This window comes from Notamacropus eugenii, chromosome 5 (genome assembly GCF_028372415.1).
Source record: "Notamacropus eugenii isolate mMacEug1 chromosome 5, mMacEug1.pri_v2, whole genome shotgun sequence".
NCBI lineage: Eukaryota > Metazoa > Chordata > Mammalia > Diprotodontia > Macropodidae > Notamacropus > Notamacropus eugenii.
Genome location: NC_092876.1, coordinates 47,312,424 through 47,334,181, shown reverse-complemented (window position 1 = coordinate 47,334,181; position 21,758 = coordinate 47,312,424). Strand labels below are relative to the sequence as shown.

At 37.7% G+C, this 21,758-nt stretch overlaps 1 protein-coding gene across 3 annotated transcripts in view; it reads left to right on the top strand.

Annotated features, from left to right (window-relative positions):
* Nucleotides 1–21,758, top strand: part of RERE (arginine-glutamic acid dipeptide repeats) — a 478,375-nt gene that overhangs the window by 166,752 nt on the left and 289,865 nt on the right. The window lies entirely within an intron of this gene.

Here is a 21,758-nt window from a genome sequence, read left to right as displayed (position 1 = left end):
AGACTTTGTTTTTTATAAGATACTACTGATAAAGTATTACTGAGTTACCTTGCTGTATATGAGCTTTAATTTGAGGAAGTCAAAAATAGGAACTTTAAAATTATTGAGGTAAGTTAAAAATGCTTACTTTCTGGAGAATATAGATTTATTTTCAATTATTCAAGTCAAAAAACTTTACTTAAATGCCTACTATGTGCCATGGTCAGTGTATTAGGGATTCAAAGACAAGAAAGGAAGCAGTGCCAGGTACAGAGCCAATGTGTGAGTCTCTCAGTTCCACTGGTTAGGAGCTTACTCTGCAGGTGAAGGCCGGGGAATGGCAGAGAAGTATATCAAAAGAGAGGTAACTAACCACAGAGTATCTGGGAAGTAAATCCAGAGTACCTTGGAGGGGACAACAGAGAACAGGGAAAGCAAAGCTAACCTAGAGGAAGGGTTGTCTAGGAGGATGCACTTGAGCAGGGTTGAAGCGCATGTGAAGAGAAGTGAGCATTATGTGTATGAGCATCAGAGGGGTCAGAGACAGGATTTTAGCTGTTCAGTAGAGCTAATTGGTAATTTTGTCTGGAATTCCAGAATGTTCTGGAAAACAATTTCATGAAACAATAACTGATATTAAAATTTTAAAAAACAACTCTTTATTTTATTCTGAACTTATATTATAAAACAAGTTTTTCTATAATATAGTAGAATAGAAAAAAGATAATTGTACATGAAACTGCAAATCTATTATGTCCAACTTTCTAGTCCTTTTAAATATAATGATAATTATGTAGATGATCATGTAATTTTCTTTTTTTGTCCTTTTTTCTTCCTCTCTTCCCTCCCTGCGGGTGGTTATTAAAAACAAATGTGTGTGTGTGTGATATACTTCTTTTTATCAGTTATTTCTTTGTGTGTGTGATGACAAAATTCGCTACTTAAATTAATTACTCAGAGGCCTCTCAAAGTGATGACAGAAAGTTTATTTATTCGATTCTCGAGAAGCGGGGCATTTCCTCCACCAGGTAGTCTGGAGGCAGGAAAAGTCGAAGACAAAGGAAAAGCACTGAAATATATAGACTCTAACTCAAGTCCCTCCCTCTCCACTGACCATTATCCTCATTAGCAGAGAATATGATCTTACATTCTAGATGCGAAATGAAGACATTGAAGAATTATGTAAGTTTTATCCAATCATTGAGACCCTAATGTACTACACAGTTTTATATCCTTATATAGAATTATTCCACTCTAAAAATGTTGGAATCTTGAGCCTCTCAGTCTTTCTTACCCTTGGGAGAAGAATTACAATCTGAGAAGTCTTCACTAAACCTATTCCACTCATTTGGATGCAGACATTACTTGAAATATACAAGATATTTGTAACATTTTTGTAGTAAATATTAGCCTGTTTTCCTTCTGGATATTAAGGCAGGTAAAGGAAATCATGTAACACAGTGGAAAAGAACACCTACTGGCATTAGAGTCAGTCAAGCTGGGTGCACATCCTACCTTTTGTTATTCCCTGTTGAGATGCTGGCAAAATCACTTCACCTGAAAGGCTGCAGTTTCCTTCTCTGTAAAATAAGGGGGAGAAAGATGGGGGAGGGTAGGAGATGAGAATTGACTTGGTTGGCATCTTTAAGCTCTTTGAGCTCCTTTGCTCTCCAGGCTTTTCTCCTTTCTGTGTTTTGTCAGAATGACTGGTTACCAATTTGTGTATATGTATACCTAGCTGTGCACACTCCTACACAGTGCTGGGTGCTGGCACCTTCAAATGTTGTATCATAAGCAGAATTATAAAAATTTCCTTGTAATTACATTCCCGGGGAAATACGTTCATTTTCTGCCTGCATGATTTGTTAAATATGCTCATCTAATACTTGGGATTCAGGTAATATAAAATATTAGTGTTTTCCATGAATCTTGATGCAAAAGTGACAAATTCATAACCAGAACTGTAAGTGCACCTCATACAAGTTTTGACACTGCAGACCATCAGGATAGGTCTTGACAATCTTACTAGTCCCCTAGGTAATTAGCCAAAATACTATCAATTGCTCAGGACTTATTAATTACACCACCTTGAAAAAACCCTCAATTTGTGAATGTTACTGGTGATGATAGATTATTATTTCATGTTTGTATACAGTGAAAATATTTTGGTTTACATGTTTTTAGAGTTCCCAGGCAAAGCCACATTTTCACTGAGATGATACATATATGCATTTATCCATATAGAATGGCTTAAATAAAAGTAGTGAGGAAATAGAAAATGAAAATAGAAAATTTGGGGGAGAGAGAAGGATACTTAACAGAAAGAAACCACTTTCACCCCAATTTGTGGGTTTTAGGTTGCCATCTTTTGGGGTCTTTCCATCAGTTTCCTCTTATTGGTTTGTGTTACTTGTTTCTAACATTTTGCATGACTTTTAGTTAAATTGACTTTACGGAACTTGTTAGTTTGGCTAACACAGGCTCTGAATTACATTATGGATTTGCCCCATTGATTTGAGTAGGCAACAAAAGGTAATTTTGGCAGTTTCAAATTGAACTAAGTATGCCTTCCTTGAATGTAGATTTTGTTCTTTTAAAAATACGGACTACTTTAAGATTTTCTTTAACAACTTATGTGCCAGTGATGTAACTTCAAGTAATTTTCCAGGTGCTATATATGCTTGGCTTGTTAATAACCTTGTATATTTCTGTAGGGTACAGATTGCCTTCACAGACTATCTACTGTGGTCCTCACAACAGCCATGTGAGGTGGACAGTTGAATTACTGTCATCACCTGTTTTAGACTTGTGAAAAGTGAGGTTGATGTGGCTAGTTTCTAGTGAGAATGGAATCAAGAGTTCTGACACACTGCACCCTATGTATTTTTCACTTCTGCTCTCTCTTCCAGATTTAAAAAAAACAACTTTGTAGTAGGAGTAAAACTGGGACATATTAAATAAGCCCTCCTGTAATAAAAGTTTGAGACTGCAAATTATAGAGGTGCATTATTACTCAGTTGGAGATTATCTTTTTATGTTTTAGGACAAACCCATTTTGACAAAAGTTGGCAAAAGCTACTTTTTTTTTTTTAATGCCAAAGAAATGATTTTATTTTTTATTTAGAATTGTTCTTTCCCCAGTTACATGCAAAACCAATTTTTAACATTCTTTCTTTCTTTCTTTTTCTTTTTCTTTCTTTCTTTCTATCTTTCTTTCTTTCTTTCTTTCTTTTCTTTCTTTCTTTCTTTCTTTCTTTAACTTTTAACATTCATTTTCACAAAATTTTGGGTTCCAAATTTTCTCCCCTTTTGTCCCCTCCCCCCACCCCAAAACACTGATCGTTCTAATTGCCCCTATCTGCCAATCTGCCCTCTCTTCTGTCATCCCTCTCTGCCCTTGTCTCCATCCTATACCCCTTTACCTGTATTTCTTATTTCCTAGTGGCAAGAACAGTACTCTACAGTTGTTCCTAAAACTTTGAGTTCCAACTTCTCTTCCTCCCTCCCTCCCCACCCCTTCCCTTTGGAAGGCAAGCAATTCAATATAGGCCAAATCTGTGTAGTTTTGCAAATGACTTCCATAATAGTAGTGTTGTGTAAGAACTAATTATATTTCCCTCCATCCTATCCTGTCCCCCATTACTTCTGTTCTCTCTTTTGATCCTGTGCCTCCCCATGAGTGTTGACCTCATATTGCTCCCTCCTCCCCATGCCCTCCCTTCTATCCTCCCCCCCACCCTGCTTATCCCCTTCTCCCCCACTTTCCTGTATTGTAAGATAGGTTTTCATACCAAAATGAGTGTGCATTTTATTCCTTCCTTTAGTGGAATGTGATGAGAGTAAACTTCATGTTTTTCTCTTACCTCCCCTCTTTTTCCCTCCACTAATAAGTCTTTTGCTTGCCTCTTTTATGAAAGATAATTTGCCCCATTCCATTTCTCCCTTTCTCCTCCCAATATCTTTCTCTCACACTGCTTGATTTCATTTTTTTTAATTTTTTTAATTTTTTAATGTTTAACAATCACTGCCATACACTTGAGATTTTATCCCCCCCCCCCCACCTACCCTCCACTACCCCCCTCCCTCCCCACGACTGCATATAATTCTGTATAGATTCTACATATACTTTCCTATTGAGTATATTTTCACTATAGTCATGCTATGTAGTCAGACTAAAATAAATGAAAGAAATCGTATAACAAGTCAGAACATGATACACAAACACATACACATACACAAACATGATCTGCTACATTTTGTCAGTGACTTCCATATTTCTTTCTCTGAGTGTGGAAGGCATTTTGCCTTGAGAACCACCTTTGGGATTTTTTTTTTTTATAAGAAGCCTTTGAGTTATTACAAAAATCCAAGTCTGCCAGAAAAAACTCTCACACACTGTGGTCGTTGCTGTGCACAAAGTTCTCCTGGTTCTGCTCCTTTCACTCAGCATCAGGTCATATAAGTCCTTCCAGGCCTCTCTGAAGTCTTCTTGTTCATCATTTCTTATGGCACAATAGTACTCCATTACATTCATATGCCATAATTTATTCAGCCATTCCCCAATTGATGGACATCCCCTTGACTTCCAGTTTTTGGCAACTACATAGAGTGCTGCTATAAATATTTTTGTACATGTGGGACCCTTTCCCATTTTTATGATCTCTTGGGGATATAGTCCTAGTAGCGATATTGCTGGGTCAAAGGGTATGCACATTTTTGTAGTCCTTTGGGCATAGTTCCAAATTGCTCTCCAGAATGGTTGGATGCGCTTGCAGCTCAACCAACAATGAATTAGTGTTCCAACTCTCCCACATCCTCTCCAGCATTTATCATTTTCTTGTTCTGTCATGTTTGCCAATCTTATAGGTGTGATGTGGTACCTCAGAGTTGTTTTGATTTGCATCTCTCTAACCAATAGTGATTTAGAGCATTTATTTTTTCATATGATTATAGATAGCTTTAATTTCTTCCTCTGAAAATTGCCTGTTCATATCCTTTGACCATTTATCAATTGGGGAATGACTTGTATGATTATACATTTGGGTCAGTTCTCTATATATTCTAGAAATGAGGCCTTTATCCCCGAGCTTAGCTGTAAAAATTCTTTCCCAATTTACTACATCCCTCCGGATTTTGGTTGCATTGGGTTTGGTTGTGCAAAAACTTCTCAGTTTAATGTAATCAAAGTTATCCATTTTGCATTTCATAATGCTTTCTATCTCTCCTTTAGGAAAGAATTCTTCCCTTCTCCATAGATCTGATAAATACACTATTCCTTGCTTCTCCAGTTTATTCATGGTATCAATCTTTATACCTAAATCATGTACCCATTTGGACTTTATTCTTGTGTACGGTGTCAGGTATGGGTCTATGCCTAATTTCTGCCACACTGTTATCCAGTTTTCCCAGCAATTTTTGTCAAACAATGAGTTCTTATCCCAGAAGCTGGGGTCCTTGGGTTTATCAAACAGAAGGTTGCTATATTCCTTGCCTACTGCATCTTGAGTGCCCAGTCTATTCCACTTGTCTACCTCTCTGTTTCTTAGCCAGTACCAAGTGGTTTTGATAATTGCTGCTTTATAGTACAGTTTGAGGTCTGGTAGCGCTAGGCTACCTTCCCAAGCATTTCTTTTCATTAGTCCCTTTGATATTCTGGACCTTTTGTTTTTCCAAATGAATTTTGATATTATTTTATCCAGCTCTAGAAAGTAATTGTCTGATAGTTTAATTGGTATGGCACTAAATAAGTATATTAATTTAGGTAGAATTGTCATTTTTATTATATTAGCACGGCCTACCCATGAGCAACTAATGTTTTTCCACTTACTTAAATCTGACTTTATTTGTGCAAAAAGTGTCTTGTAATTGTGTTCATATAATCCCTGGGTTTGTTTTGGCAGGTAGACTCCTAAGTATTTTATACTGTCTACCCTAGCTTTAAATGGGATTTCTCTTTCTATCTCTTGCTGTACGACTTTGTTGCTAATATATAGGAACGCAGAAGATTTGTGTGGGTTTATTTTGTAACCTGCAACTTTGCCAAAGTTGTTTATTATTTCAAGTAATTTTTTACTTGAATCTCTGGGATTCTCTAAGTAGATCATCATATCATCTGCAAAGAGTGATAACTTAGTTTCTTCTTTGGCTATTCTTATTCCTTGAATATCTTTATCTTGTCTAATTGCTACAGCTAACATTTCTAGTACCATACTGAATAATAGTGGTGATAATGGACAACCTTGTTTGACCCCTGATCTTATTGGGAATGCATCTAGCTTATCCCCATTGCATATAATGCTTGCTGAAGGTTTTAGATAGATACTGCTTATTATTTTATGGAAAGTTCCCTTTATTCCTACGTTCTCCAGTGTTTTTAGTAGGAATGGGTGTTGTATTTTGTCAAAAGCTTTTTCTGCATCTATTGAGATAATCATGTGGTTTTTGTTAGCTTTGTTGTTGATGTGATCGATAATGCTAATAGTTTTCCTAATATTGAACCAGCCCTGTAGTCCTGGTATGAATCCTACCTGATCATAATGTATTAATCTTGTGATAAGATGCTGTATTCGTTTTGCTAAAATCTTATTTAAAATTTTTGCATCTATATTCATTAGGGAGATTGGTCTATAATTTTCTTTCTCTGTTTTGTCTCTTCCTGGTTTGGGTATCAAAACCATATTTGTATCATAGAAAGAATTTGGGAGGACTCCTTCTTCCCCAATTTTCAAAAATAGTGTATGTAGAATTGGAATTAACTGTTCTTTAAATGTTTGATAGAATTCACTTGTGAATCCATCTGGCCCTGGAGATTTTTTCCTAGGGAGTTCATTGATGGCTTGTTCAATTTCTTTTTCTGAGATGGGGTTGTTTAAGTATTCAACTTCCTCTTCTGTTAATCTGGGCAATTTGTATTTTTTAAAATATTCATCCATCTCGTTTAGATTATCGAATTTGTGGGCATCAAGTTGGGCAAAGTAGTTTCTAATTATTGTTTTAATTTCCTCCTCATTGGAGGTGAGTTCACCCCTTTCATTTTTAATATTAATAATTTGATTTTCTTCTTTCTTTTTTTTAATCAGATTGACCAAAGGTTTATCAGTTTTATTAGTTTTTTCATAAAACCAACTATTGGTTTTATTTATTAATTCAATAGTTTTCTTAATTTCAATTTTATTAATCTCTCCTTTGGTTTTCAGTATTTCTAATTTGGTATTTACTTGGGGATTTTCAATTTGTTCTTTTTCTAGCTTTTTCCACTGCAAGCCTAAGTCATTGATCTCCTCTTTCTCTATTTTATTTATGTAAGCATTCAAAGATATAAAACTTCCCCTAATAACTGCTTTTGCAGTATCCCATAAGTTTTGGTATGTTGTCTCACTCTTGTCATTCTCTTGAATGAAATTGTTGATTGTTTCTGTGATTTCTTCTTTAACCCAACCCTTCTTTAGAATTAGATTATTTAGTTTCCAATTGATTTTTGGTTTCTCTTTCCATGGCCTTTTATTACATGTAATTTTTAATGCATTATGATCTGAAAAGGATGCATTGATTATCTCTACCTTTCTGCAGTGGATTGCGAGATTTTTATGTCCTAGTACATGGTCAATTTTAGTAAATGTTCCATGTACAGCTGAGAAAAAGGCATATTCCTTTCTATTCCCATTTAATTTTCTCCAAAGATCTATCATATCTACCTTATCCAGAGTTTTATTTACCTCCTTAACCTCTTTCTTGTTTATTTTGAGGTTGGATTTATCGAGTTCAGAGAGGGGGAGGTTGAGGTCCCCCACTAGTATAGTTTTGCTATCAATTTCTTCCTTCAACTCCCCCAACCTCTCCTCTAAGAATCTGGATGCTATACCACTTGGAGCTTACATGTTTAGTAATGATATTGCTTCATTGTCTATGGTGCCTTTTAGCAGGATATAGTTTCCATCCTTATCCCTTTTGATTAGATCTATTTCTGCTTTTGCTTTGTCTGAGATTAGGATTGCTACTCCTGCCTTTCTTACATGAGCTGAAGCACAATATATTCTGCTCCAACCTTTGACCTTTATCCTATGTGTATCCCCCCGTTTCAAATGTGTTTCTTGTAAGCAGCATATTGTTGGATTATGGCTTTTAATCCATTCTGCTATCCGTCTCCGTTTTATGGGAGAGTTCATTCCATTCACATTCACAGTTATGATTACAATCTGTGTATTTCCCTCCATCCTCTTTCCCACCATTTGTACTTTTAGCTCTCCCGTCTCCCTTCCCCTCCTCAATAGTATTCACTTTTCTCCCCCTCCTCCTGCAGCCTTCCCCTCCTTCTTTTAGCCCCCCTCCCTTTTACTCCCCTTTACTCTTATTGCTTCTTTCCTCCCTTTCATCCACCCTCCCCTTTCTTCCCCCTTCCCCTCCTACTACCTGTCGAGCTAGTTAGGATTATCTACTTAAGATTATTGTTCCCTCCTTTGAACAAATCAGATGAGAGTACCTCTCAAACAATGCTCATCTCCCTCCCCTCCTTCCCTCTACTATAGTTTTGTACTTCTTCCTGTGATATAATTTGCCATTTTCTGCTTCCCCCTTTTCACACCTCCTATTACAATCCCTTCTCATACTTAAATCATATTTTTGACATGACATCATTTACTTTATGCCCGTTCCCTCTACATATATCCCTTTTATCATAATAGCTGCACAGTTCTCAAGATTAACAGGTATCATCTTCCCTTATAGGGAGGTAAACAGTTTGCCCTAATTGAGTAGCAAGTTTTTGTTTTTGTTTTTTCCCCTCTGTTTACCTTTTTATGATTCTCTGGAGACCTGCATTTGAAGATCAAATTTTGTATTGAGTTCTGGTGTTTTGGTCAGGAAGCTCTGGAAATCCCTTATTTCATTGAATGACTTTCTCCTTGCCTGAAATGTTATGCTGAACTTTGCTGGGTAGTTGATCCTTGGTTGAAGTCCCAACTCCTTTGCCTTATGGAATATTGGGTTCCAGTTCTTTCGATCTTTTAATGTAGAAGCTGCAAGGTCCTGTGTGATCCTGGCTGGATGTCCTTGATATTTGAATTGTTTCTTTCTGGCTGCTTGTAGTATTTTCTCCTTCACTTGATGGCTCAGGAATTTGGCAACGATATTTCTTGGGGTTTTGAGTTTGGGATCCCTTTCGGGAGGGGAATGGTGGATTCTTTCGATGACTATTTTGCCCTCTGAGTCTAGTACTTCTGGGCAGTTTTCTTTGATGATTTCCTGGAAGATATTGTCCAGACTCTTTTCTTCATCATGGGTTTCTGGCAGGCCAATAATTCTTAAATTTTCTCTCCTGGATCTATTTTCCAGGTCAGTTGTTTTTCCATTTAAATGTTTTACATTTTCTTCTATCTTTTCATTCTTTAGATTTTGTTTGACTGATTCTTGTTGCCTCATTGAGTCATTAGTTTCTACTTGCCCAATTCTAATCTTCATCGTATTGTTTTCTTCAGTTAGCTTTTGCATCTTCTTTTCCGTCTGACCAATTTTTCCCTTTAAGGAGCTATTTTCTCCATTTAATTTTTGTACTTCTTTTTCCATTCGACCAATTTTCCCAGTTAGGTTTTGTGTTTCCTTTTCCATCTGATCAATTTTCCCAATTAGGTTTTGGGTTTTCTTTTCCGTTTGATTAACTCTTCCTTTTAGGGAATTATTCTCTCCAGTTAATTTTTGAACTTCCTTTTCCATTTGTTCAGTTTTCCTTTTCAGAGTGATGTTCTCATCAGTGAATTCTTTTTTTATAATTTTAAAATCATTGGCCCCTTTTTCTTTTATATCCTTCTTCAGATGTTCCAGGTAATCTAGTTGTGCTTGCGAGAAATTCATAGTCCCATCTGAGGTTTCAGATGGAAGTACAGTCTCAGCTCTGACCTCTTTGGTGTTTGTGTTTTGGTCCTTATCCCCATAGAAAGATTCTATGGTTTTTTTCACTTTTCGTCTGCTTTTTCCAATTCATGATGTTGTCTGAGTGTTGTAGCTTCTGGTTCTTTCAGTCAGAAGGTACAGATCTTTAAGTTGAGCTGATGTGTGTCTAGGCTAAAAGCAGGCTTTTTTTTTTGTTTCCCAGATCAACCCTGGGGTTAGCTTGTTAGGTGTGTGGGAGGGGTGGTCTGGTCTCAGGAGATCTCCTCGGCTGACCTGAGGCAAAGGCAAGGTTAGGGGATGGTGATCCCAACTTTCCTATTGTCTTCCCTTTTCCCCTGGAGGGCTGGGGCACGCCTAGAAGCTAATGCGTGTTCCCGACCCTCCTGGGGCTCGTGTCCCGGCTCTGAGGCTTGCCTGGGTCTCAGTGCGAATCTTCTCTGCCCCGGGTCCTCTGTCCTTCCAGATCGCCTCCGCCACAGTAGGAAGAATCCCCGTTTGCTATTTTTCTAGCCTCTGGTGTTATGAGACTATTTGCCCCCTTCTGCTGTTCCCGCTGATCCAGGATTTAATCTGGGGAAGAATTTTATGGTTCTTTCACGGTCATCAGAGGGGAGGAGAGAGCATTTACTGATCACTCCGCCATCCTAGCTCCTGGAAGTTCAAGTAGGTGACTTACTGAAGTTTAGTCTTCAGGCTGAAGGTTTTAAGGGCTGCTGCGCTGATATCTGGCGCTCAGCGGCTCTCACCGGCTCGGTTTGGCCTGTCTCCTGCTCCGCTGGTTTTGCCCGCCACTCTCGGGCTTCTCAGGTCCCTTCTGCCCTGCTGGGCTGACCGCGCTGCGCTGTGCGCTGGGGGCTTACCCCCGCGGAACAGATCCTTCCCGTGGACCTTCCAGTCCAACCTGGGCTCCGAATCTGTCAAAGTCTGTCACCCACTGGATTCTACATCTCCAAAGTCTTGTCAGATTCTCCTTTCAGAGATATCCAGAGGAGTTTGTCCAGGAGCTTAGGTGAGTCGTTGCTTTCACTCCGCCATCTTGGCTCCTCCCCCTACCTTGATTTCATTTTTTTAAGATATGATCCCATCCTCTTCACTTCACTCTGTGCACTCTGTCTCTATGTGTGTGTGCATGTGCGTGTGCATGTGTGTGTGTGTAATCCCACCCAGTACCCAGATACTGAATAGTTTCAAGAGTTACAAATATTGTCTTTCCATGTAGGAATGTAAACAGTTCATCTTTTGTAAGCCTCTTATGACTTCTCTTTTCTGTTCACCTTTTCATGCTTCTCTTCATTCTTGTGTTTGAAAGTCAGATTTTCTTTTCAGCTCTGGTCTTTTCATCAAGAATGCTTGAAAGTCCTCTATTTCACTGAAAGACCAATTTTCCCCCTGAAGTATTATACTCAGTTTTGCTGGGTAGGTGATTCTTGGTTTTAGTCCTAGTTCCTTTGACTTCTGGAATATCCTATTCCATGCCCTTCGATCCCTTAATGTAGAGGGTGCTAGATCTTGTGTTATCCTGATTGTATTTCCACAATACTTGAATTGTTTCTTTCTAGCTGCTTGCAATATTTTCTCCTTGACCAGGGAACTCTGGAATTTGGCCACAATGTTCCTAGGAGTTTCTCTTTTTGGATCTCTTTGAGGCAGTGATCTGTGGATTCCTTGAATACTTATTTTGCCATCTGGTTCTAGAATCTCAGGGCAGTTTTCCTTGATAATTTCATGAAAGATGATGTCTAGGCTCTTTTTTTGATCATGGCTTTCAGGTAGTCCCATCATTTTTAAATTGTCTCTCCTGGATCTATTTTCCAGGTCAGTTGTTTTTCCAATGAGATATTTCACATTATCTTCCACTTTTTCATTCTTTTGGTTTTGTTTTGTGATTTCTTGGTTTCTCATAAAGTCATTGGCCTCCATCTGTTCCATTCTAATTTTTAAAGAACTGTTTTCTTCAGTGAGCTTTTGAACCTACTTTTCCATTTGGCTAATTCTGCTTTTGAAAGCATTCTTCTCCTCTGGCTTTTTGAACCCCTTTTCCCAATTGAGTTAGCCTATTTTTCAGGGTGTTATTTTCTTCAGCATTTTTTTTGGGTCTTCTTTAGCAGGGTGTTTACTTGTTTTTCATGCTTCGCTTGCATGTCACTCATTTCTCTTCCCAGTTTTTCCTTCACCTCTCTAACTTGATTTTCAAAATCCTTTTTGAGCTCTTCTATGGCCTGAGCCCATTGAGTCGGCTGGGACACAGCCTTGACTGCTGTGTCTTTCCCTGATGGTAAGCATTGTTCTTCCTCATCAGAAAGGAAGGGAGGAAATGCCTGTTCACCAAGAAAGTAACCTTCTGTAGTCTTATTTTTTTTCCCTTTTCTAGGCATTTTCCTAGCCAGTGACTTGACTTCTGAATATTGTCTTTACACCCACTTGGCCTCCAGATCCTCCCAGCCAGTGCTTGGGGTCTGAGATTCAAATGCTGCTTCCCAGCCTCAGGGCTTTGGGCAGGGGCGGGCTGCTATTCAGTATGATATCCAGTTCAGATGCTCAGGTCGGGGCAGTGCCGCCTCACAGGCTCAGTTCCCTCTTGGGGTTTATGCAGAGACCTTCAACAATGGATCTGGGCTCCTGCAACCTTGGGGAGCCCTTGTCCACCTTATGGGGACTCCCCACTCCCCTCTCGACCATCCAAAAAGACCCTCTCACCAAGCCTTGTCACCTGTGGGTGGGGGGACCTGTGCGGTCACTGGAGATTCAGTCCCTGAAGCCTGCTCGGATATGCTCCTTTTGGCACTGCACGGCTGAGGCAGGGTTGGACTCTGCTCCAGGTCTGGTGCTGGAGGGACTTTTTGTGAGAGGTTTTCAGGCTCTCTGGAGCAGAAATCTCCTCAGCTCCATTGTTCTGTGGCTTCTGTTGCTCCAGAATTTGGTGGGAGTTCTTTTTTTACAGATGGGCGGTGGGTTCGGAGCTAGCGTATGTGCGTCTTTCTACTCCGCCATCTTGGCTCAGCCCCCCCCCCCCCCCCAAGCTACTTTTGTTACACTAATTAACAATGTATGTTATTTGAAAGTATTTTTGATAACCTGATACCTTGCTTCGGTTTCATAATAAAACCTTGTTCCTATGAAACTGAAGCAGTTTTATTTACAGAATTGAGTGGCTTGTAATTGAGGTTCTATTATGTAATGCTATAGGAAGTCATAAATTACCTTCAGGTCATTCTTTTCCACTTTTTTGGGTATCTAAATATGCAAGAAATTCAGATTATTTTATGTTCCTAGATATTTATATATACTTTCCCACCTCCACAAAACAGGTCATCTGTTCCAGCTGAAAGTAGTTTAATTTATCAAAGAGTATACTTGAAGTAGACATGAACTAAAAAAAAAAAGACTGACTTAAAAAATCCCGAAGTCTGTGTACTCATGCGTCTGTGTTGTCTAAAAGATAGGGATTTTTTTCATGAGGGTCAAAATATTCATAAAAAATGAGACTTTGTTCTGAAAATGATACTCTTCTTCCCATCAGTAGTTGTCCAGTTTAGTTCACAGTTCACTGAACATCTATTGATCATTCTTGGCTTAAACAAGCCTTGTCATTTCTTGCTTTGTATTACTTCGCTCAGTCAAGCCAATATTTCTTTGTGGTCTTATTTGTGCACTGAGATAAGGCACCCAGGCATGTTTCTATTAGAAAAGCTCTTGTTGATGGGGCTTTCTTAGATAAGTGTAGCGGGTTGAAAGGTTGCAGCTGTTTTGGTTTTAGCTAAAGCTCCTGAGGACAAAAACCTAAAATGAAAGGCATGGAGAATAAGACTTAAAGGAAAATTAATGTCTCTGAGGCTTTTATTGGCAAGAGAACGAAGTTTGCAAGTTATCATTGTTAATTCCTGATGTTTTTATTTTAGTTCATAAGTTTTTCTCTGGTGCTTAAAATTTTTAAATACTTTTCAGTAAGGGAAATAGTGAAGAAAATACCATCTTGAAACAGGCAAAAGATGTGCAAAAATATTTAGAGCAGCTTTTTGTGGTGGCAAAATGTTGGAAATTGAGGAGATGACTGAGTAAGTTGTGGTATATGAATGTAATGGAATTCTATTGTTCTATAAGAAATGATGGGCAGCCAGACTCCATAAAAACCTGGACAGACTTGTATGAACTGATGCTGAGTGAAGTGAGGAGAACATTGTACACAGTAATTGTGTACATGATTGTGCAACGATTGACTGATAGACTTCACTCTTTTCAGTAATGCAAGGCGAAGACTCATGATGGAAAATGCCATCCATATCCAAAGAAAGAACTTTGGAAGCTGAATGCTGTTTGAAGCATACTATTTTCTCTCTTTTTTCTTTTGTTTTGTTTTTTCTTTGTCATGGTTCTTTCCATTGATTCTAATACTTCTTTACAACATTATGTTTAATATGAATGTATACACAGCCAATATCCGATTCCATGCTCTCTTGGGGAGGGAGGGAGGAGGGAGAGAAGGGGAGAAAATTGTAAACCCAAAAGCTTATGGAAATGAATGTTGGAAACTAAAGACAAATAATTTTTTTTTTTAAAGAAAGGTAGCTTGGAGATGTAGTGCCAATGTGAAATTCATATTGCCCACAGCAGCCATAAATATTCTTGTTCCATCCATTCAACAAACTCCTCCCACCACAGGCTCCATTTGACTTAATGGACCTATTGATGAATGGGAAAGATCTTCCATTTTACATTACCATTATAGTTGGTTCCAAGATCTTTCATATACATTACATAGGTCAATGGGGTAACTGTAGGAACAGAACTATAACAGGGATAATAGAAGATAAGCATATAAAACTATCTTAGGCAACTGGTATCAATAGAACTTTACAACAGTGTAACAGGGAGCACACAAAATGAACACATAAAACAATATCTTAGGGTGGGGCTTGAGCAAAGCACCCCATCATTCCCCTCTCGAACAAATGGGGTCCACAATCTTGGGGTATGGGGCGACAGTCTCTTCTACCATAACTTCCATAACTATATCCTGCTAAGATTGTCCCTTCTCCAAAAGATCCCGTTTGAGGGGTCAGTTCCTCAACAGGCATGTGCTTGACGCCAGGTCCAGGGGTGACATAGCACATCAGATGGGGTGACATCTGGTTTAAGATGATATACTTAGAGAATCCCAGATAATAAAGAAAAAAACTACTTGAAATAATAAACAACTTTGGCAAAGTTGCAGGTTACAAAATAAACCCACACAAAACTCCATTTCTCTGTATTACTAACAAAGCCCAACAGCCTCTGGTTTAAGCAATCAGGCATCTACAGGAGGTGGGTACAAGGCTTGCAGAAAACAAGTCTCACAAACAAGGTGAACATACAAAAAACCAAAAGGAAACAAAAGAGACAATAACCAACCAGATGCAGAGTTGATATGGGGTCAGCCTTGCTTCTGGAGCCCAGGAACCCATTGTCATAGTCTCATTCATCATTGTTTACTGTTTTCCAGTTTGAGGTCCTGGGGTCATCATTTTAGCTAGATGTTCACCCTTTTTAATATCAGATGGGACCAGGCCAACCCTCCCCCCCATCCCCAATTCTCCCTTCAGGTGTGATAAACTTGGATACAATGTTTCAGAATGATCTGCAGGGATAGCTCCTCCCTCCCTGCTCCTCCATCAGTCCATTTCCATAGCCTGTTAGCAAGGCCCAGCCTCTCCTACACACCCCTGCCATTTTTCTCCAGCTTCCATCGTTATTCTCTGCACACATCCCTCTGTTCTCTCCCTTTTGTAGCTTCAGCTCCCAGCGTTCACAAAGCCACATACCCCCCAGCCCATTCTCTCACCAGGGAGGGATAAAACAAATCATCCTGCCCTGGGAAGTCCATCTCTTCCTGTCTTCTCTGCTTTTCTGTCTCCAAATAGAGATCTGATATTTCATGATCCCATCCTTGCAGCCATTTGTAGCGCCAGTGTGAAATTCACAGTGCCCTTGCAGCCATGAATATCGTGGCACAATTCAGAATCTCAACATATGACAGACTCCACATAGAAGGCAGAACAAAAACATTTATTCAGATCCAAATCCATCATAGCAACAAAAATCTATACACAATAACAATGCAGAGAATAACACCATCCCTAAGCCTCCCTGGATAGACTTTACACAACCAGCTCCATTAAACAAATCACAAGCAGGCATTCTTAGACAAAATCACAATCACTTTTACTCACACTGGTCAGCAGCCTGCATTCTTTCTAGCTGACTACTCTCAAGACTGACTTCTAAGCTCTGCTCTAGCTCTGCCTCTTCCTCCTCCACCCTTCCTGTGCCACCCATTCAGCAAACTCCTCCCACCACAGGCTCCATGTGACTTAATGGACCTATTAATGAATGGGAAAGATTTTCCAATTTAAATTACCATTATAGGATATTGTTATAGCCACAAAAAATGGATACTACAGTCTTCATAAAGAATGAAAATTTATACCTACCGTTAAGCCATTGTTTGGTCTGTGGATTTCCCATGCTTTCAAAGTAATGGATTACAAATTAATGTTATTAATGTTTAATACTTTCTCAAGATAATAAGAATAAATAAGCTATCTTAAACTTTTTTGACCAGAGCCAGAATTGTTTAATGCATTTAAATTTTCCTCCAAAAAAAGGAGGGTTCATTTTTGGAGAAAGATGCCAGCTAAATTTTGGTTAATTATGGAGGGAGCAGGGGAGAATGCTAATACCTTCTTTGTAAATATGTTACAGTGACTACTTATTGGATGCCTACTATGTGCCAAGTATTTTCACTTCATACTCTAATTTGAAAGCCTACTATTTTAAAAAGAATTATTTTACAAGGTACTTTAGGACAGAACATCAAGTCTCAAACCACTCTTTTCTTTTAAATTACTTATACTTAGTTTTATTCAGTTAGCAAAAATTTGTCTTAGCTCTCCCCTCCCTTATCTGAAAATGAATTAAAAAAAAACACTTGTTACAGATACAGAGAATCAAACAAAATAAATTTCTGCATTGTCCAACAATATATTCTGTATTCTTCCTTAAGCCTTCTGTTTTCAGGAGGGAGATACATGTTTTATTATCAGTCCTCTGGAATCATGGTTGGTCATTACACGAGATCGAGAATTCCTGATACTTTCAAAGTTGTTTGTCCTTACCATATCGTCATCATTATATAAATTGTTCTCCTGGCTCTCTTTACCCTGCATCAGTTTATACATGTCTTCCCAGATATCTCTGAAAATCGTCTCCCTTTTCATTTTTTAGAGCTTAGTAATATTCTGTCATATTCATACACCACAGCTTGATCAGCCATTCCTTATTTGAGAGCCCCCACCTCAGTTTCCCTTCCTTTGTTGGCCTCAAAAAGAACTTTAAATATTTTTGTATAGTTTTGGAATTTGTTTTACTTAAATGTCTTGTTTATAATCCACCCTCCCACTAGTTAATTCTCCCCTCTTTTCCCCTTTCTCTCCTATTCATGTTGAATGCAATGTATTTCTATATCCTCTGTGTGTTTTCTTCCCTCTTTTAACAGTTCAGATGAAAGTGAAATTCAAGTCTCAGTCACTAATCTCTTCACTCCCTCCTGATTTGTGTAGTTATGTATATATTCACCCCAATTATAATAGGTAATTTTCAATATCCACCTTCTTTGCTCCATCCTGGTGTATTCCTCTTCCCCTCTTTTTCCATTCTTAGGATTATCAAGACATAGCAGAGTCACTCTCAGACATTCTTTAATTAGACACTGTCTATGATCCCTGAAGATGATAGAGTTCAGAGGGGACATATGTAACATCACCCCATATTTAAAAAATGCTTATCCTTGTTTATTCCTTTATTTTTATTCATTTATGTTTATGCTTCTCCTTTGTGTTTCAAAGTTTCTACGTACCTGGTCTTTTCATCATGAGTACTTGGAAACCCTCTCCTTCATTAAAGGTCTCTTTTTTTTGTTCCTCTAGAATTATATATTCAGTTTTGCTGCGTAAATTATTCTTGGCTGTTTGCCTTTATAATCTGCCTTCTGGAATTTCATATTCCATATTCTCCTCCCATTTAAGCTGGTGGTTGTTAAATTTTGTGTGATATTGACTGTGACACCTTTTACTTGAATTTTTTTTCTTTTTGCTTGTAGTACATTTACAATTCAAAGCTACTGATTTTGGCTGCAATGTTCCTGGAAGGACCATTAAAGCATTTTCAGGATGTAACCATTGGATTCTTTCTATTTCTATTTTGCCCCCTGATTCCAAGTGATCTGGGCAGTTTTAAGATTTCTTAAAACAGCATGTCTAGGGTTTTTTTCTCCCCCAACATAGGATTCAAGGAGTCCAGTTATTCTTAATTTTTTTTTCTCCTCCATCTGTTTTCTAGGTCAGTTGTTTTTGCTTGGAAATAATTTACATTTTCTTCTATTTTTCTGTCTTTTGACTTTTATTTTAGTATTTCTGTCATAGAGTCATTGGCTTTTAATTGGTTTGTTCTAAAGTTCCCGAAGTCTGTTGCTTATGCAACATTTTGTTATTCCTTGTGCTAAATTATTAATTCCTTTGCCAGTTCTTTGTTCTATACTTCTTGTTTCTTTTTCAATATTTTCATCAATCACTTTCATTGAACAAAGAAAAAAATTTAAACTCTTTACATTATAAATTCTTGGCTTAATCTCTTCCAACAATTCTGGTTGAGTTTGTGTTTGAGATTTGTTTTCATTAGAGACTTTGATTGTAGGTGTTTTGTAGTCATTTTCTTTTTCCAAGTTTGTGTCATTAGCATTCCTCCCACCATAGCAGCTTTTTATGGTGGTGTAGTTTGGCTTTTTTTTTTTCTTCTTCTTCCAGCATAATTCTTGACTTTGGACTTGATTTTAGAACTTGACTTTTGGAGAGAAGTTTTAGGCTAGTCCTGCTCTGGCTTTCTTGGTATAGTTAGTGTTTCTTAATTACATGATCTCTAAGAAAGATATTGTGATCCATATTTTACAATTTAGAGAAGTGATTGAGATAGGCTAAATGCCTTGCCCACACAACTATTTAAGTTCTTCAGGATGGATTTGAACTTTGTTCTTCCTGATTCCAGGCCCAGTACTTTAACACTGTGCCACATAATCTGCCTCAACAACCTACATGTTGTAGGTTATTCAGTGTACACTTAAAATAACTTCATTTTTAGCTTCTCAGATTATGAATGGATAATATGATGGTAGAGATTACTGAAATAAAATATAAAAACAATGAATATTTTAGTTAATTTTCTGTCTTGTAATATCACATGTTAAGGTTTCTCCATGCAAGAAAGCATTCCTTCCCCAATTTAAATGTAGTGTTTTTACCATGATTTGAAAGTAGAGTAGATCTATAGTGTGTACAGTATGAGCAATGATAAATCAGTCATTTATTAGGTTGCAGTAGTCAGCATGATAGTAGAAGAAGGAATTAGAATTGAGGCAGATCACCTCTTTGTGATTCTAGGATTTAGAGAGATTAGAATTTAAGAGAGAATTTGATCCAGCTTCCTGATTTTTACCAGTTGGGAAACTGAGATCCAAAGACATGAAATGATTTGCCCAGGAACGCATGGGTACCTGGGTAGCAGAGCCAGGTTTTAATCATAGGTCTTCTGACTCTCATTTCATTGTTATTTCTATCATACCACACATCATATAACATTTTCATTATGTCTCTGTTTCTAGTCATGTTACTGTTAGGTTATGTTAAAGTCTTTCAGCTATAGTTTCTTTATTTGAAAAATGTGGGTGATATTTATAATACTTAAACTTTTGATGTGTGAGGAAAATGCTTTTCGTATCATATATTACCTTCATTAGGCCTAAAAATTTTAGCCTTTTTTTACTTGTGGCATCACGTACAACTTAGAATCAAATAGAGCTGGAAAGGATTTTAGTGCTTATTTGCCCCCTAACCACTTATCTTATACATGAGGAAATTATAATTTTCAATTGAAATGGACCTTAAGTGTATGAGCTCATCCATCCCCCTCTTTATGCAGATGGAGAAATTCAAAATCTAGAAGTCTCAGCCCTTCCTAAGGGTCACTTAGATATGTTCTCAGTGAGTAAATAGATAATATGACTAAAAGTTCCAGTTTTGGACAGTATTCATTTGTAGGCAAAATAAAAATTGATTGACAATTATTTACATAATCAAAAGATTGATTTGACCATTGATATGTTGAAACATTTTTTCCTGCCTATTTAGAATTATTTTTCAGATCATACTTTTGATTAGTCAAAACACAGTCACTGTGTAGAGAGATAATCTTAAATAGAAGCTATAATTTAAAAAAAACTTTTGTTTCAGTGCAACACACATTTCAGTGAATTAATTTGTCAGCACATTTTTCATTGCATCATTTGTCTAGAGATTTATAAATAACCTGTTATTTTTGCATCTTCATTTTGTAAATACATACAATTATCTCCCTGGCTGTATTCCTGCTGCACTCCACCATAATTCCTGAGCTTTTGATACAAGGATCCTCTCATAGAGAGGCCGTTATGTAGAGGACAAGGTGATAGCATAAATCATAGAGATATGATTTCAGCTCTGCCACTTAATATAGTCTATGACTTTTGGCAGGTTATTTAATTTTTTTGCGCTTCATTTTCCACATCTATAAAATAATTATAATTAATTCTTGCCTTTCATTTTTGTTGTTGTTTAGTCATGTTCCACTCTTCATGACCCCATTTGGGATTTCCTTGGCAAAGATACTGGAATGCTTTGCCATTTTCTTCTCCAGCTCATTTTACAGATGAGGACACTGAGGCAAATGGGGTTAAGTGAATTGCTCAGGGTCACACATCCAATTAAGTGTCTGAGGCCAGATTTGAACTCAGGGAAATGATTCTTCCTAATTCCAAGCTTAGTGCTCTATCTGCTATAACATCTAGCTGCCCTTTTCTTACTTCATGTTGGTGTTTTGAGGATCAAATCAGATAATTTGATTGAAAGTGCTTTGTGCTATCAGAAATATTGCACAGACAAGTCACTGTCCATTCACATTAAATACATTCACATTCTGATGAGATCCTCTCCAGGGATTCGTAAACTTTTTCCACTTGTCACCCCTATCAGCCCTTCTTTGACCATGGTGAGTATTCAAAGTCATGGGCAACCAAGTGGTGCAATAGATAGAGTGCTCTCCTGAAATCAGGAAGATTCATTTTCCTAAGTTCAAATCTGGGGCCTCAGACATTTACTGTCTCTGTGACTCCCAGTTTCCTCATCTATAAAATGATGTGGGGAGGGAAATGGCAAATCTCTCCAATATCTTTGCCAAAAAAACAAAAGCCCTAAATAGGGTCACTAGGAGTTGGACACAACTGAAAAACTACTGAACAAAATTCAGCATTTGTTTTTGAGTGACAGCTAGTAATTTTGATAATTGTAATTGCCTAAAAGAGACACATTAGCCAAATGGTGATCTGATTTGATAACAATACCCCTTTGCTCTTTCATAATAGAATGCCTGAGTTAGATGTGAGCTGTACAAGTTTCCCTCTTCTTGACTTTTTGTATAAAGCTTGGGATGTCAAATAGCTAGTTGACAAGATTGCATGTTATGTTGGATTTGTCTTATGGAGGAACAAAACTGTGGGAGTCTATAGTGACATTTTGATGAACAATCTTCATTCCTGCACTTCGGGAAGGGAATGTGAAGGTACAAATATCTCCATCACACTTAGGCATGCATCCAGCAAACCGGGAAACTTGTCAAGAATAATTTCAGGACAAATGGGTAGGAGGCTTCTTTTTATACAGTGTTTATAAAACATGCAGTATTATCCTTTTCCCCTACAAAATATAAACAGATGTAATAATGTACATAAATATATGTGAGGAGAAACACGTTCTTAGAGATAATGTGTAGAT